The following is a 13,355-nucleotide window of genomic DNA, read 5'->3' as shown; positions in this document are numbered from 1 at the left end:
TTTTTTAAATCAGATTAACAAAGATGGAATAAGAGCTAAATAAAAAAAGGTTGTTGGACTATTTAATTTCAGAGTTCTGAAAATTTGAATAAAAAATGTCCAAATCACTACTGCGATAACTTAAAACATGTATACATGTTCTAGGGACAACTAGATAAGGCAATTTCATAGAGAAACGAAAGACGTGTCTAGCTCGATATTCACCTATTTGATCTCAAAAACAACAAATGGTATAAATAAAAGTCTCCGTAAGGAGAGTCATAACCTTCAACATTTATCAAACTCACATGTTCATAATGCAACTTCAATCAAGGACATATTTTACTTATGTTATATAGACTGTATGTATGAATATATAATACGACATCAAAAGAAGTAATATTAAATAAATTGTACCTGTAAGATTCATTGAAATATGAATTACAAAAAAAAAATGACAAAGACTCACACCCTTGATATTCAAATGATATCTTGTTAGACTGTTAACTGTAAAAGCTTATCAATGTCTGTTCTTGTCGATTCATGTTTGAGTACACAAAATGCATGAAAAGAAGATGCATTACGATTGTCATTGGTATGGTTCATGCTCATCATCAAGCTATATATATATATATATATATATATATATATATTTATTTAGGGTGTTGCATGTTGGACCTTCATCTTTTTTTTTAAACGTGAATAGGAAAATTCCACGACAATTTTGACGTTCATATTGTTCAAGTTTCTGCACTAACAATATAAAAAGGAATTACCAGGCCCTTTTTTGTTATTTTAAATCTGATTAAGTAAAACCCGTATTCGTGTCCATGTTTTAAACGGCAATTTGCAGATTTAAGATTGGTGTACTGATATTTGAGAGTGTTTATGTACACATATATATATATATATATATATATATATATATATATAACTCGTCTGAACATCAACCCAACAATGTTAGATCTGTAAATTTGCTTTCGCAAATTTTTGGTTCTTCCCTCGCTGGGATTCGAACCCATGCTACTGTGATATCGTGACACCAAATCGCCTGCACTGCAGCCGTCCCGCTAGACCACACGACCACCTGGGCTCTCAAAAAAAGAGCTTTCGCTGGCCGTGTGTTACCTTTCCACGTCAGTTTTAATCTAGCGGCGTACTGCAGTACATGATATATAAGGCATGAAGATGTTATTGTTACAGATCAGCTAAATTATCTATAGTAAAGGATCCTACAAATTAATGTAAGATACAGTCACAGAAAATAATTATATTTATAAGTACGTCTGAGTCAGTGACAACCCTACAACAGATGTATCCATCGGATCGCCATCAATGATGGTGATACATGGCTGTGTACATAATGTATATACAACTCGTCTAAACATCAACCCAACAATGTTAGATCTGTAAATTTGCTTTCGCAAATTTTTGGTTCTTCCCTCGCCGGGATTCGAACCCATGCTACTGTGATATCGTGACACCATATTGCCTGCACTGCAGCCGTCCCGCTAGACCACACGACCACCTGGGCTCTCAAAAAAAGAGCTTTCGCTGGCCGTGTGTTACCTTTCCACGTCAGTTTTATTCTAGCGGCGTACTGCAGTACATGATATATAAGGCATGAAGATGTTATTGTTACAGATCAGCTAAATTATCTATAGTAAAGGATCCTACAAATTAATGTAAGATACAGTCACAGAAAATAATTATATTTATAAGTACGTCTGAGTCAGAGACAACCCTACAACAGATGTATCCATCGGATCGCCATCAATGATGGTGATACATGGCTGTGTACATAATGTATATACAACTCGTCTAAACATCAACCCAACAATGTTAGATCTGTAAATTTGCTTTCGCAAATTTTTGGTTCTTCCCTCGCCGGGATTCGAACCCATGCTACTGTGATATCGTGACACAAAATCGCCTGTACTGCAGCTGTCCCGCTAGACCACACGACCACCTGGGCTCTCAAAAAAGAGCTTTCGCTGGCCGTGTGTTACCTTTCCACGTCAGTTTTAATCTAGCGGCGTACTGCAGTACATTATATATAAGGCATGAAGATGTTATTGTTACAGATCAGCTAAATTATCTATAGTAAAGGATCCTACAAATTAATGTAAGATACAGTCACAGAAAATAATTATATTTATAAGTACGTCTGAGTCAGTGACAACCCTACAACAGATGTATCCATCGGATCGCCATCAATGATGGTGATACATGGCTGTGTACATAATGTATATACAACTCGTCTAAACATCAACCCAACAATGTTAGATCTGTAAATTTGCTTTCGCAAATTTTTGGTTCTTCCCTCGCCGGGATTCGAACCCATGCTACTGTGATATCGTGACACCAAATCGCCTGCACTGCAGCCGTCCCGCTAGACCACACGACCACCTGGGCTCTCAAAAAAGAGCTTTCGCTGGCCGTGTGTTACCTTTCCACGTCAGTTTTAATCTAGCGGCGTACTGCAGTACATGATATATAAGGCATGAAGATGTTATTGTTACAGATCAGCTAAATTATCTATAGTAAAGGATCCTACAAATTAATGTAAGATACAGTCACAGAAAATAATTATATTTATAAGTACGTCTGAGTCAGTGACAACCCTACAACAGAAATGTATCCATCGGATCGCCATAAATGATGGTGATACATGGCTGTGTACATAATGTATATACAACTCGTCTAAACATCAACCCAACAATGTTAGATCTGTAAATTTGCTTTCGCAAATTTTTGGTTCTTCCCTCGCCGGGATTCGAACCCATGCTACTGTGATATCGTGACACCAAATCGCCTGCACTGCAGCCGTCCCGCTAGACCACACGACCACCTGGGCTCTCAAATAGAGCTTTCGCTGGCCGTGTGTTACCTTTCCACGTCAGTTTTAATCTGTTAAAAAAATTTTGAAAATGTTCATTACACTTTTGACTTTTCACAATATGTAAACTTGCCACATTCGTCTCAACAAGTTGGAGCTCTTTACTTTTTAACACCTCGAAAGGTTCAAATATTTGCAGTTTGCGATGAAAACTTTCCAATGCAAACTAATTATTTGATTGATGAGCAACAAACAATCGGAGAAAATGGAAGTCGCACACATGGACCCAATGCTTTTTTAAGTATGCTCCACCATTGACTGCATGGTGAAAAGGCGTGTCATTTTCATGCTGATAATTCCTTGGGACAAAACAAAATTAAACTACTTTACATTATCTGTTGTGGAGGTGCGCAAAGGGTTTTCACAAAACTATTAATTTGCATTTTATGATTGCTGGGCACACAAAATGTTTATGTGACGCATGATTTGGCATGTTGAAATTTTTTTTTAGAAAGTCGGACGTAAATACTGTATCGCAACCAGTTAAAATTGTTGACAATTCTGCCAAATGCAATAGGTCAGAATTTTACAATGAAAATGACGATGACGAAAACAGCTTAAAGTGGTACAGATGGGATAATTTCTTCACTAAATATTTTAAACCACTCAGAGGTATAGGAAAATTCCATCACTTCAGATTTACGAGTGACGAAGTAGGAGTCGTATTTGCGAGAGAAACTCTTGATCAACCGGAGAAAAGACCGGTCCTCCTAAAGGAAAGCGCATACCTACCGGAGTTGCTCACGACACTTCCAGAAGTTATTCAGCCAGCAGGGCTGACAGAGGAGAGAAGGCGTTATCTGTACAATGAAGTCCGTCCTTTTGTTCAGTTTATTTTCCGTAACGAATTTTGTCCTCGTGCTTCAGAGGAGTAACATTTTACACATACTGGTTAAAGTTGGATTGAAAACTTGAGAATCATGTATTGCTTCATTGTAACAATCTTATAAATTAAATTAAATATTGTATACAAATGTATGTTTTCATATATCTCTTTATTACGAGAAAAGGACCGATACAGAATCAAATTAATGCACGATAACGTTAATTTCACGACGTTGTCGTGAGATCTGATGTTAAATAAATCCGTCAAAACTTTGAAATGGCGAAACTTTTTAAAAAAGAAAGTTAGTCTAAGAGTAAAACGTTTTTTTTTTTTATTCAAATTGTATGACTATCAGCAAAGTTAATATGAACAAAACTCAAATTGAGATTTTTTTTGCATAAGGTCGATTTCTATTCGACGCGTCTAAAATGTTGATGAAATTTATTTCATAGAACTTTTTGCCTGAATGCTAATGTTTTTCCCCTTCTCTACAGCAACTTATAAGTTTTACCTCGGGCTATTTTTTTCACTTTCAGAGATATGCATATTTTTCTTTAGTTTATACATTTTATATGCCTGAGACAGTCTCATTTTAAAGGTAGCCTTCTAATCTTATGTTGTACAAATAAAATAACATTTATTGTACCAGTTATTACCGTTCCAGATACAAACTTCGGAAATAAGTGATGCTACAGAAAATATTTCAAAATAAAAAAAAACCCACAAAACATTGCTTTGTAGCTGAACACAAAAAAGGCAGGTAGTCAAGGATGGACAAAGATCTCACAAAAAAATATTTTACTACTTAACTTAAGAGTCAAGGATTATTCCGTAAATTTGACAATAGACAACAAAAGATATGCAATTAATATCTTCATTACTACAGAAAGAATCTACGTACGTGTCCACATCTTCTAGAGACAACACGATAAGGCAATTTTATTGACAAAAGAAATATGTGGATCGAAATCATCTACAAAACGACAAATAGAACACCTCGAATGTACCATAAGGAGGAATAAAGTCGTCAATATATTTTTCTATTTAACATGTGCAGTTGTTATGCAACCACATAGCAGGATATTTTTACAATGTTATATGAATTATATGGATGAATAAATATAATACGATAGAGAAACAAAGTATGTTTAATACCTGCACGACTCATTGAAATATGAATAATAGACAATTGACCTAGCTAGATAACACCCTTAATATTTAAATGATATTATAAGCGAATTGTTAACAGAACAGCTGTCTGTAAACTTCAATTCATGTTACATTACACAATATGTAGTACGATTTCAAATGATTGTGTACTATTCAACCGTATATGAACTTATTAATTACTTAAGTTAATATCCAACTACAACAGTACTGCGGTTATGCCATGATTTAAAATATATACCTATTGGAATACCTATTTCATAAACTCGTAAATTATTAAGAAAAAATAGTTCCCGATCCTTGGCCTTGGTTGACAATAGATGTATTTGGTTATCATGTTTCTTTCTAAGTCATATATTGTTTTATTATATTTTCGCATTCTTAGCTTTCACAAGTTTTGGCTGCAGTTTTTTTTTTTATATTAAAGTAAATAAAGACAAAAAGCATCGAAAGCTCGATATTAATAAAGTGTTATTTGTGAAAGGTTATATTTAGTGTATTTAAACACATACTGTGGAAAAACACATTAAGTGTTTGTAAGTAAAGTACATAAAAAAATGAAGCGGACTATATCTATTATACAACATGCATGATATAATGATAATTAAAAGGTTCGACCTGTACTTGTTCTCGTATCATCCTATTTTGAATTTATCTAGGAGTGGGTAAAAGATTCAATTTGTCGTTTAGCCTTTATATTAACTAACTCGCATCTCCTTTGTTTTAACTTTATATCGCACTGTGCAGGAAGACCTTCGTCGGTCTAGGTCTTCTGTATGCTTTAGCTTACATATATACCGTTAAAGACATCTATGATTATGTTTATAAACTTTTATAGAAGTTCAATCACCATTCTTTAGTTCACTCCAATCCCTTTTATTCTAAACTTTTAAAGATTTTGCACAAATACTTTAAAATACTAGTATACATTTGCCTTGCTATAGATCTATTTTAAATGTGAATAGAATTAGGTCACTTCCATTTTTAACTCTTTGTTTTTAATTCATGCACTTAATCACAAAAAAAGGAAACTTAAACGCATTGTTCGGGTTATTATAAGTATGATGTAAAGCACCAGATCAGTTAAGATCTGTGCTCATGCTCAATGCACACAAACATAAACGGTAATCTTTTCCGATGAATAGTAAGATAATTATACAATTTTTCAACAATGGGTTTCATTTTCTATATTGTAAAACACGATAGAATAGTTTCGATCTTGAAAGAAAATTAAAAGTTAATTCAGGGTGATACCGTCATCTTGAATTGAACAATCACAGTAAATAATCGGTCTAGTTGTTTGCACAAATCTGCAATTTTTGAGACCGACTTGCAATTTATTGGTTACACTGTTTGTTTTTATAAAGAACACTTAATCCCTTGCATTATCGCAAATGCTTTAACAAAGGATCAAAATTAGCTAAAAAAATTGACAGGTTATGGAGTTCCTTTTCGAGATATTTGATTATAAAATATGGCGGGAAAAGGCTGACTCAGATTTTAACCTTATATTTGCATTATTTGGGTCTCAAATCAAAAGTAAGAAATCCAGGAATCTGCTTAAAGTTTGACAAATGACCTTTTTTATGTGCTATAAAACTTTATTTTAAAAGATAAATAGGTGTTATGGGGCATAATATTACCTTGTGTCGTATGGAAAAACACCAAGGAGTCCAAACACTTATTCCAAAACCTCACCTTAGTACATCTTTATGACTTAAGTTTTGAAATAAGCAATTTAAAGGGAGATAACTCTTTTAGTACAAAAATTATACTGGACATATAGGGAAATTTTATTGTTTACTTCTAGCAAGAAAACAAGTTCAAAAAGACCCTTTTTCTTTTTCAATATATATTTTAACCAGGTGCTCCGCAGGGCGCAGCTTTATACGACCGCAGAGGTCGAACCCTGAACAGTTGGGGCAAGTATGGACAAAACATTCAAGCGTGATACAGCTCTGAATTTGGATTGTGATCAAATTTTTGACATTATATGTTTTTTTTTTACACAAAACAAATGTCAAGATTTTACAAATCAATTAAAGATTTCTTCAAACTTTTTAAATCTAAAATTAAATAGTTGACACAGCATAGGTTTCTGACACAGAATGAATGTGGTCTAATGAACTTAAAAGTTTTTTTTTGCCTTTGAGCAATTCACTATGCTGTTGAATATTAATCCTCTCAAAAAAATGTTTGAAGAAATTTTCTTTTTATTTATGAAATCTGAAATGAGAAAAATTTAAACCCCCCCCCTTTTTTTTCACATCCCCGTTTTTCTTTTTCCAAAACTGATATCAATTCAAATTTCTAATGGAGTTTGCAACAATAACTACTCTTTTAAATACATCATAAGATATTAAAATGTACAATAAAGTGCTTGTTATCACTGAATGGTAAAGATTGGTTGGTAGTAAAAGTGAATATACATTGTTTATTGTATAAAACAATAAAAAAAACTTCATCAGCAACATTTTATATTGGCAAATTTCCAATGAAGTTATTTACATAAAGTTATTGGCAAATAAAAATAGAAAATGACATCATAGTCATGTCTGGCAAATGTCCATCATACATTATCTAAAAACATTTTAGATAAGATAAGGAAAAAAAGCTTCATCAGCAACATTTTATATTGGCAAATTTCCAATGAAGTTATTTACATAAAGTTATTGGCAAATAAAAATAGAAAATGACATCATAGTCATGTCTGGTAAATTTCCAACATATATTATCAACTACTATTCTATACAAAGAAAGATCTCCAATTAAAAATTAATTGCTATTGCACAATATTGTGCAATTAGATATTTCTTGCTATTGTGCAATACTGTGCAATTGAAAATTTCTTGCTATTGCACAATACTTGATATGGAATCCTGATTTGGACCAACTTGAAAACTGGGCCCATAATCAAAAATCAAAGTACATATTTAGATAAAGCATATCAAATAAGCCCAAGAATTTAATTTTTGTTAAAATCAAACTTAGTTTAATTTTGGACCCTTTGGACGTTAATGTAAACCAATTTGAAAACGGGACCAAAAATTAAGAATCTACATACACAGTTAGATTTGGCATATCAAAGAACCCCAATTATTCAATTTTTGATGAAATCAAACAAAGTTTAATTTTGGACCCCGATTTGGACCAACTTGAAAACTGGGCCAATAATAAAAAATCTAAGTACATTTTTAGATTCAGCATATCAAAGAACCCCAAGGATTCAATTTTTGTTAAAATCAAACTAAGTTTAATTTTGGACCCTTTGGACCTTAATCATGTTAATGTAGACCAATTTGAAAACGGGACCAAAAATTAAGAATCTACATACACAGTTAGATTCGGCATATCAAAGAACCCCAATTATTCAATTTTTGATAAAATCAAACAAAGTTTAAATCTGGACCCTTTGGGCCCTTTATTCCTAAACTGTTGGGACCAAAACTCCCAAAATCAATACCAACCTTCCTTTTATGGTCATAAACCTTGTGTTTAAATTTCATAGATTTCTATTTACTTATACTAACGTTATGGTGCGAAAACCAAGAAAAATGCTTATTTGGGTCCCTTTTTGGCCCCTAATTCCTAAACTGTTGGGACCTAAACTCCCAAAATCAATACCAACCTTCCTTTTGTAGTCATTAACATTGTGTTTAAATTTCATTGATTTCTATTTACTTAAACTAAAGTTATTGTGCGAAAACCAAGAATAATGCTTATGTGGGCCCTTTTTTGGCCCCTAATTCCTAAACTGTTGAAACCTAAACTCCCAAAATCAATCCCAACCGTTCTTTTGTGGTCATAAACCTTGTGTCAAAATTTCATAGATTTCTATTAAAGGGAAACTTCGCAAAAAAATGAAAATTTTATATTATGTTTATTTGATATAAATAATCATATATTCATTAAAATTATTGTTTAATTCTTTAGATAGGTGATTAAAATAAAAATTAAAATCCCACTATCACTTCTCGACTTATCGCCATTTTGACGGCATCTCCGATACAAATTGTCACGTGATGAGTATATTTGAATAAAATATCTGAATACCACAAAGCCAAAAAACAAGCATGGCATATCGTATATTCAGTATCAAAATTACTTGTCAAGCGTACGGATGTTCAACTCGGAGTTCACATGGCATAAGCTTACACACTTTCCCAGATCCTGCAAAAAAGACAGAGTTGTACCAGACGTGGATGATTAACCTTAACATAACACCAACCAGCTTCACTCGCAACAAGTTCAAGAAAGTGTGTGCAGACCATTTTGAAGCATCTTGTTTCGATGGAAATTTGATAGTAAATATGATTTTTTTCTCATGAATGTTTTTTTTGCTCTTTCGTTCCAAGCCTGGTTGAAAGGAAATTGTCAGATTAATATAGTTCAGTATTTCTGCGTTCATGCATTAGTAACAGATTTTGTTGTTTACATGTAGAAGTTTAGTACACGGATAAAAAGTCACAGACAAAAAAGTCACAACAAATTTGTTGATAATTGTTGAATATATACAGGATAAAAATCTTCAAATATTATATTATTTATTACATTTATTACATTTTAAGTTTATGAACTTGTTTACAAGCCTTAAAAATAAAAAGATATTTGATTTCAATCATGTAAAGGATATATATTTCTAGGGACATTGAAGCCATTTAAGGTACCTAGCCACTTTGGCATTTTGATTTTATAACAATTATTTGATGTCATTGATATTTATTTAATAAATTCTATTTAAAACTTGCTTTAAAAATAATATTTCAAGAACAAACCAAAAAAGAATTAATTAATTAACGTTTTCTCGTTTAAAGAAAAATAAACTCGAAACTGAATTATGACGTTTTGTTCTGTGACTTTCTGTCGTAAATTCACAAGTTCAATGAAGTATATATTTTTTAGGTGCAAAAAACTTATGTATACATAAAAAATTACGTAAAACATTTAAAGGGTCATTTGTTTAATATAATAATGGTTTAAAAATAAGACTTTATTTACATGTAGTATAATTACAGATGCTGTTTACCCCCCCCCCCCCCCCTCCTTTTCCATATTGTGCCATATAAAAGGTTGAAGAGGTGATAGGTAGATGGGAGCATATGTCTTCCCCGATTCGTGTGGAAACTTCATAGATCTTACCGCCCCCTTGTTATGCTTTATAGCTGTCTACTAGGTCAACGCAGTTGTGTAGTCCTACAAGTTAAGGCTGAGCAGTTTCGGGATATAAAATGTCGACAGCTAGGCTAGCGAAGTTTGTAATGATTTATGGTCAATCGTAAGAGTATTTTTTCTTCCTAAATTTATGATAACAAGATAATAGATAGGAATACATCTAGTGGGGCGGACACTAATTTGGAAGTTGTAAAAGCAAAAATATATTCTTAATGAGATTAAAAGGTATCTGTAGCGGCTTTAGACTTTTCGAAATGCTTGACAAAAAAAAACACTTTTATATGTAATAGATTTTATTCATTTCGGGTACTTCTAATATGAAAACCGACGATCTTTTGAATTATTGCCAGAGGTCATGTAATAGGGTCACATTCAGGTATTCTGGTGACTTCCTGCGGGCTAATAAACTGGTGACATTACGCAATTCAGGTACATGCATCGCTTCCCAGCTGTTTGACCCAGGTGTGCACAGGTAAAAGTGCCATCGAAAATGCTGTCAGGTGTATTATACATCCTGTTAACCATGTATGTCCCTAACCTGATTGAAATACACAAAGCCGTCCAAACATGAAATTAAGAGTTACAGGCTGATTAATTCTGACATTTGCAAAGACAGAAATAATAAGACCGTAAATTATTAATTTTGACTTCGGTTTCAAAATCCATGTGTAGAAGATTATCTAGTACTGTACCATGTAAAATGGTTTTTTTCAAATTTCAATTTTACTTTTCGGGGGCGGATCCAGCCATATTAAAAAAGGGGGGGGGGGGGGTTCCAACTATATGTCCCACTTCAAATGCATTGATCGGCCAAAAAAAAAAACGGGGGTTACAACACCCGGAACCACTCCCCCTGGATCCGCCAATGCTTTTGTACACAATAACTTACATAATGTTTTGTCAGCTTGTTTTATTTGCTTATCAAATGTTTAATTTACGTTATGCGGTCTTGAGTTGTGATGAATAATTTAAGAAAGAAAAAAACATACTGCATCATTTTACACTATTGTTTGGAGTAAATCCTAGAGAATTTAACCGAGAGATTACAGATGACTATCGTTCATACTTTCTTGTCCTATTTCCGATATGAGCGGGCGCATAGCCATTTACGAAATATTTTGCCTATTTGAAAATTTGCTTGGTTCTCGGCACGTCTCTAGAACGTGCGGTAATCGTTTTTCTTCCTGTACATGTACGTTCAATTATTTAAAGGAGTTGTCATTTTTATCAATATAAGATTTAGAGAACACTAAAACACTCCCGCGAAATCGCTGGCATTTCAAGCTTTTAAGCTGTTGTAGGATGATTTATTGTAAAAAAATTTATGTCTGGAGAAAAGGAATCAAAAGCCCTCTCCATTTTTGCCAAAGTCCGTTATTTGTTTCCTTTTCTGTTAAATTCCATTATTTTCGAGTAGACACTAGACCACAATTACTCCTCCCCTTTGCTACCATGTATTTCTTGGTAAAAGTCTAATTAAATTTTAAAAAATGCACCGCTTCAAACATGAAATAAATGTAACTGCTTATAGACCATTATTATTCTCATAAAATATGCTTCTAGGACAATCCATCAGTGCTTTTTCTTTTGTAGTAGCATGATACATTTCCAATATTCAGTTTCATGGTCTTGTTTGTAAAAAGGCAGAAGGTACCAAAACGGATAGTCATATTCAGTATTAAAAAACACACTGACAACGTCATAGCAAAAAATAACCAATAAACGATCAAAAGACAAACAAAGAGATAAAAAACACATCATATAGAAAACTGGTTTATGTTGCACAACAAGAACCCCACCAACATCTCGGGAGGATCTCGGGTCAAATCATATCAACGCTCCGTGGTACTGTGGTATACGAAACCTTCATGTTAATACAACATGCAATCTATAAAATTAGACCTCAAAGTGAAATAATTCATAAATAGGTTTATTAATACACAAATAATGAAATGAATCTGAAACATTCGGTGAGAAATTGTATTGATAAATCATTTAAATGATTTTAGAACTACTCAGAGTCTGAAGTGTCACTTTCACATTCTTTGAATCCTTCGTATACCCCATCCAATGATGGAAATACTTCTAATTATGTTTACTACACAAGCCGGTAGGATCAATCTAATTAAAATATTGATCACTGATTACGTTATACTTCATATGTAGTATAACGTAATCAGAGATCAATATTTTAATTAGATTGCGGTAGGATTACTCTGTGTTTCTTGCCAAGTGGTTGACCTTTCCTTACCCAGCACACAAACTTGACGATAAGCCATAAGCCTGCTTTGTCTGTTAGTAAATACGTCTGGAGCTTTCCCTCTATGGCGTTTGTACCTCAGGAAACTTATGTAGCTTGTTTCAAGAACAACGGGGTTTAGACAAACTATTCTAAAATCTGTATTTTCAGTGACACATTCACCCAATTTCATTTTTTCATCAAATAGCGTAAATTCGTGGCAGCAGAAACATTCCGCCGGCAATGGCATGACTATGCAGTTTGTACATGAACACCAACTGGTGTCAAACTTGCGAGGGTTATTTATAATATCTGTTGTCTAGAATTTTCTTCAGCTTAAATTTGTTGGAGTTCTTTTTCAGTGTACTCCGCCCAAACAAAAAAAATTGAGGAACAAATCATGGTAACAAATGATAAACAAATCGTATGATTTCTTTGTGATTTGAAAGTGATAAAATTTCACATGCAAATGAGCTAACAAATCACAATAACAAATCACGAACAAATTGCTTACAAATCATAAGCAAATCAGAGTAACAAATGATAAACAAATCGTATGATTTCTTTGTGATTTGAAAGTGATAAAATTTCACATGCAAATGAGCTAACAAATCACAATAACAAATCACGAACAAATTGCTTACAAATCATAAGCAAATCATAAACAAATTGCCAAGAAATTGTTTTGAAATCATTTACAAATCAGAAGCAAATTGTTTTCAAATCGTTAAGAAATTGTTATCAAATCTTTAACAAATCAGAAGTAAATCATATTCCTATCTCAAGCAAATCACAAGCAAATCGTAAATAAATTGGCATCAATCATCAATTCACAGATTATATCATTAACATCCAAATCAAAAATAAGTTCTGCCCCTGAAACCCCAAAACTTTGAAGCGCAAGTGTCAGTCTTCATTTTACCTTTAATAGCTACTACACTAATTGTAAAAAGAAGTACTATCTTTGGTTGCGATGAGGGACAAATTGTTCTTTGTGAAGTTTCTCTTACTTTTTACCTGAAATTTGAAAAAAAAAACAAGGGCAACTACGTGTACTTAGTAGAATAATGTCG

This window comes from Mytilus edulis, chromosome 6 (assembly GCF_963676685.1).
Source record: "Mytilus edulis chromosome 6, xbMytEdul2.2, whole genome shotgun sequence".
Lineage (NCBI taxonomy): Eukaryota > Metazoa > Mollusca > Bivalvia > Mytilida > Mytilidae > Mytilus > Mytilus edulis.
The sequence above is the reverse complement of the archived record's forward strand: the minus strand, read 5'-3'. Positions refer to the sequence as shown.